We start from the raw sequence: 6503 nt of genomic DNA, 5'->3' as shown, positions 1-6503 counted from the left end.
AGGCCTATTTAAAATATGGGCATTGGCTCAGGCTTAAATATTCAAGCCCAAGCTGTCCCAACCCATTTTTAAGTTTATAATATTCTATATTATGTTATTTTTATATATTATTTAATGTAGAACACATTATTAAAAAATACATATACTAAATATATAATATTACTCTAATGTAAACATTAAAATAATATTAAGATGACGTAAAATTTTCAGTAAATAAAAAATGTATAAAATTATTAAATATTAAAATAATATAATATAAATACTTTAAAATATATATATATATATATATATATATATATATATATATATGGGCAGGTCTAAAATGGATTTGGGTTAGTCTCTTGCAAATATGAGCGGGTTTGGGAAAAATTTTAAGCCCATATTTCATGTCAAGCTGAGCTTAGGTAAACATTAAGTATATTAATATCATGTTTAGGCCCGACCCAACCCGGTCCATTAACACCTCTATAAAGAATATATAAAAATATTAAATGTGTTTATATAATATACAAACAAAGAGATATTCATGGGTCAAATCTAGATTGGGCTTAAGCATTATATTAACACGCTTTATGATTACCCAAGCTCAACCCGATCCAAAATATGAGCCTTAAATTTTGCTCAAGCCGCCTATATTTGTCAATGGCTAGCTCAAGCCTATTTTAGGCCGCCTATATTTTTATTTTTAATTTTTTAAAAAAATATATTTATATTTATTTTAACATAATATTTAATAATTTAATATATTTATATTTTGTTATAGTTTTATATATAGTCATATTAAATTTTTAATGTTTACATTATAATAGCATTATGTATCAGTATAAATTTAATTTTTATGTGTTATAAATTGCATAATATAAAATGTTATAAACTTAAAAAATAGGTTGGGCCAAACTTGAGCCTCACAAATTAAATTCAGGAAAACTTATCAAACAACGAAAAGTAGTTTATGTAGAAGCATCTAAACACCATAAAATATAAGGTTTTTTAGAAAGATCAATTTATATTTCGAAAATCATTTTTTGAAAGTTGTTTTCAAGAAATTAAATATACCTTTAAACACAAATCTTTTGCCACGGCTCCATTTGTAGTTCAATCCACCGGTTCTTATTTATTAAACCAATCATTCTTGTTATAGTCTATCTATAATATACTTAAATTCTCCAATTAAATTTGTGTCACGAGTCAACTGAGCACTAATTTAATTGAGAAATTACTAAAATAAAATTAATTATTTTTACAAAATAAGTTATATTATTATGAAAATATTTTTTATATTTTATATAAAATCAATAAAAATCCACATAATGAAATTTGAACTTAAAACCATAAATTTTAAACTTACAACTTTATATTTTAGGAATAAATCTCAAAATCATACACGAACTTTAATTTGGTATAATTATACACGTGAAACTTTAATTGTGGTTTAAATATATAGTTGAAACTTTAAGTTTGATTTAATCATACACATTTAAAAAATAAATACATCAATTTATTTTTATATTGGATAAATACAATTATTTATGTATGCAATATATAAACATTAAATGATGTCCTATCAATAATTGTATTAATAATTAATAAGAATTTGATTAAATCAAAATTTCCTATATAAAATTCTACAAAATCAAAATTTATGTGTACAATTGTACATTAAAACTATAATTCATGTATAATTTTGATAATATTTATCTTTTTTAGCCAAAGCTTCATTTAGTTCTTATACAAACTATTAATAAATTATTATTATATATTTTTATCCACATTATCAATGTGATATATATATATATATATATATATATATATAGTAAATTTAAGATATTTACAGTTGATTAATTTAGTAAGTAAAATAGCAAAAGTTGGATGAAATTGTACTTCTTATTTCAAATGAAATTTGATTTCATATATGAAACAAATATATTTATTAAAATTATTTTATCTTTTATTTTTGCAATATTATTAATTCATAAAAACAGTATATAATTCAAATATACAAAAAGGATAAGGAACACTAGAATTTGGTTTACGGATTCTAAAATGAAATGTAGCGACTCCACTGGGGATCGAACCCAGAATCTCTGGTTCCGTAGACCAGCGCCTTATCCATTGGGCCATGGAGTCATTCTGTTTGTGTTGTTCTAAAGATTATAAAAGAAGAAAATTATTTTGTGGTAAATTATATTACTAGAAATTGTGGAAATCACAAATTTATAACACATATGTATTTAAAAATAACATAAAATAAATAATAAAGTGTATGGTTTGAAACTAATTAATCATAATAACATAATAAATATATACGATATTAAAAAAATAGATTAAATTATGAGTAAAAAGAAATTTAAACATATAAATACATGAGATAAACAATACTAAATGGAATACAATTCTTTATCATAGTTTTGTCATGAACTGTTAGTTAATGACAAGTTGACTTGTAACACAATTTATCGTTTCCTCCAGTTATATATATATATATAATGGAGGAAATGATAAATTGTGCATATTAAAAATATATAAAAATATTAAAATAAAATTTTGGTTGAGTAGTAAATTTAAGATTTTTTAATTCAATTGGGTTTAAATCTCATTGTATATTTTTATTGGTTTTGTTAAAAAAGAGACTAAAATACACTTGAATAATATGACTTATTTTAATTAAGAAAGGGTATTTTCGTAATTTTTTAACCGAGTTGGTACCCGAATAACTCATGGCACAACTTAGCCAGGAGTCTTATTAATAGTACAGATGTTTTATGGATAAATAAATATTATATTTTTGGGGGTACACTACCTAATTAATCAATCAAATTTCAGTGTTTTTTGTTTTGGTCATCCAACTATCAAAAAATTCAATTTAATCATTGAACTTTATAAATTTGGTTTTTTAGTCACTCTGATGTTAAATCTTTAAGACATTGATTTCCTAGCATGTTTCTAACATATTACCTTATCACCACAAAAGCATTATAACATACATACCTAAACCATCGACACCGATTACCAAATACTAAGATCACAACCAAACATAGTTTTATACATATTTACATAACATTCAAAATGCTATGTTCATCCAAAACTTAACATATACAACTACATAATTCTCCTAAGTACATGCCATTAAGCTAAACAAAATTTCATCAACATTATTGAGTCCAAGATCTTCCCTGGATGCTGAAGTCGATGTACAATATCATGTACTTAGTCTAACCTGTGCATGAAAACAACTAAAGGTTGAGTAATCCATACAAAGACGTCACTATAAACAATATCAATATGAGAATATTTTAAAAGAATTTTCAAGGTTTTATTAGAACATAACATTATACCAAATGTATTATTTTTATCGTAATACCGTATCCTAATCTCATACCAGTCTTTCAAAGTGAAGAATTTACTCCTAACACTCATCAATACGTTTGGCACCCAGTGCCTCATCAGACAAATTAAAGTAATCCAATTATACCCAACACTCATCGATTTAATTGGTATCCAGTGCCTCATCGGATAAACCAAAGCATTACTTTGCATTCACTAAGTAATGAATTTTCCATAAAATTTTCAATTATATCCAGACAACCAAAAGTTATAACAAAATTCAACAAGCATCTCATAACAACATTTTTCAATCTAATATAAGGTCAATTCCATACTTGCACCAAATACACTATTTCCCATCAATTATTTTCAACTTACTTTAAATGAATAATATATATACATTTAAATGAATTAATTTATGAAGTTATAAACCGTAAGCTTCAAACTATGCATATACATTTAACTATGTAATATCATTAAATACATATCAATTTCATAATCAAGGTCAACATCAATTAATTTCCATTCAATTCCATAGTATTTACTTTATACCATTAATCAATTACTAGCTAGTCAATATCAATTTCACATATAGATATTTAATATTTTTCGATTTAATTCTTTTGATGCCAAAAACATTATATAATAACAATTCAACTATAAAGGAAAACAACATAGCACAAATATATCATCAATTAATAAAGTAAGTCCCGTATGAACTTAGCAAGAACAAACAACAACGATAGAAGTATCAGGGACTAATTTGAAAATTTCCCTTTTCCACTATTATCTATCGATTCTTGATTTATACAGGAGTTTATTTCAATTATCAATCCCAATTGTCTTATAACATTTAATTTGATGCACATGACCTTATATTAACATTTTCATAATTTTCCCTAAAGTTTTGCATTTTATTCAATTTAGTCCTTAAAACTAAAATAAGTTTATTTTCATAATTAAGCCCAAAACCAAATTTTCGAATTCATTATCATCCCTATACAACCCTCAAGAACTAAAATTTTACAAGAAATCCATGTCAAATTTAATATACTTTCGATTTAATTCCTAAACTTAAAACTATCCAAATCCACTTTACAAAATAGTCCTATTTCAACACCAAACTTCAAACTTAACCATTAACATCTAAAAAGCTTCAAAAACATCAATGGTAACTTTTCAAAGCTTTAACAATATTTCAAAATAGTCATTAGGCTAGTTAGATTAAGTTACAGTGATCTGAAAAACATACAAATTACAAGAAAATGACAAAAGTTACCTTAGAAATTAAGGACCAAAGCTTAGTCATTTCAAACCCCACATTTTCTTCTTACAATAGTGAGGTAGAAGAAGATGATATGAATTAATGTCTTTTTTTTTTTCCTTTTATTTTACCTTTTATACTTTCATTAGTTTATAATTAATCTTAATTAATCAATTTTAATCACAATTAAAATCTTTTAGTGGATCCTAGCTATCCACCACTACCGTTTTTCACATATAGAGGGGTCCAATTGTTCAATTGGTCCCTCAATTAATTAAAATCCCTTAGTGTTTCACTTTTATAACCTTTATAATTTAGTCTTTTTTCCTTAATTAACAATTAAATCATTAAAATTTCTAGACCAAACTTCAATTTACCTATATAACAAATCAGTAATTATTTAATAAAAATATTTACTAGCTTGGTTTATGAAAATGAGATCTCAATACCTCATTTTTCAAAACCATTGACTTTCAGTACAAACCATTCGTACATTAACTAACTGACTAATTAATAAAATCTATAAAATCAAAATTCACAATAACACTATATCTATCTCATAAATATTATTTAATAATTTTTCTGACTCGACCATCGGAGAGTGGGGTTTTGAAACCATCATTTCCAGCACCACTAGAAACTAGGTCGTTACACACATGAATGACATTGTGAATTTTAGGTGATGCCCTTTGGTCTCACCAATGCACTCTCCCGTTTTTAGGCCCTTATGAATGCTATATTTAAAACTTTGTTAAGGAGATCAGTCTTTGTCTTTTTTTTATGACACTCTGGTGTATTCTACTAGTTGGTAATATCATTTGAGGCACTTGAGGAAGGTTTTTCAAATTATGAGGCAGCATCAATTATTTTCTAAGTATAGCAAATGTTTTTTTGGTACTAACCAAGCAGAATATTTTGGCCACGTAATCAGTAAAAGGATAGTACTCATGGACCACACTAAAGTTGAATGTGTAACCAACTGCCCAATGGCTACCTGTATTAAGGAATTGAGAGGATTTCTAGGTTTCTTTAGCTATTACAAGCTTTTCATCAGGAATTATGGCATCCTAGTCGACCCCTCACCAATCTACTAAAAAAGAACTCTTGATTTTGGGATGATCAAGCTATAGAGGCATTTCACAAACTCAAGGAAGCCTTATGTACAACACTTGTACTTGTACTACTTAATTTTAACGTGGAACTTTTTGTTGATACAAATGCTTCTAGTTTTGTATGGGAGTTGTCCTCCAGCAAAGATGACAACTGGTGGCCTTTTTCAGTAAAGGATTGGCGTTAAACACTAAGCACTATCAATTTATGATAAGGAGATGCTTGCAGTGCTTCTAGCAGTGAGGAAGTGGCATGCTTATCTAGTAGGAAGGCATTTCAAAATAAGGACTAATCATCAAAGCTTGAGGTTTTTGTCAGACCAACAAGATATAAGTTTTTAATAGAAATGGATTGTAAAAATGCTGGGATATGGCTTTGAAATCATACACAAAAAGGGGTCTTGTAATGCAGCAGTTGATGCCTTCTCTAGAAATAGGACATTCTTGGAGGGTCAACTATGGCAGATGTTTGGAAGCATTATAGTGTCAGATTTGTTAGGTAAGGTGTAAGCACTGTATCACACTGATGGCAAGCTTAGCAGATCATGTAAGGAAGTTCAAATCCAACCTAATAAACATCCCAAGTATGTGTGGGATTGAAGGTTTTTAAGGAGGAAAGGAAATATAGTTGTGGGACAAGATGCAAGCCTCAGACAAGAAGAATTTCAACACTTTTATACTAACCCTATAGGAGGACATTTGGGTAGTCGAACTACTCTAAAAAAGATTGCCTCTTTACTTTACTGTAAGGGAATGACTAGAGACATCAAGCTATGGGTTAAAGAATGTACCACTTGCTAGAAATG

General features: G+C 27.0%; 1 non-coding gene across 1 annotated transcript; it reads right to left on the bottom strand.

Annotated features, from left to right (window-relative positions):
* Positions 1-2054: 2054 nt before the first annotated feature.
* On the bottom strand, positions 2055-2127 carry TRNAR-ACG (transfer RNA arginine (anticodon ACG)). Its single transcript has one exon. It is a non-coding gene; the product is annotated as a tRNA-Arg (tRNA).
* Positions 2128-6503: the final 4376 nt, after the last annotated feature.

The sequence above is a fragment of the Gossypium arboreum genome, chromosome 10, assembly GCF_025698485.1.
Source record: "Gossypium arboreum isolate Shixiya-1 chromosome 10, ASM2569848v2, whole genome shotgun sequence".
Classification (NCBI taxonomy): domain Eukaryota; kingdom Viridiplantae; phylum Streptophyta; class Magnoliopsida; order Malvales; family Malvaceae; genus Gossypium; species Gossypium arboreum.
The sequence above is the reverse complement of the archived record's forward strand: the minus strand, read 5'-3'. Positions and strand labels throughout refer to the sequence as shown.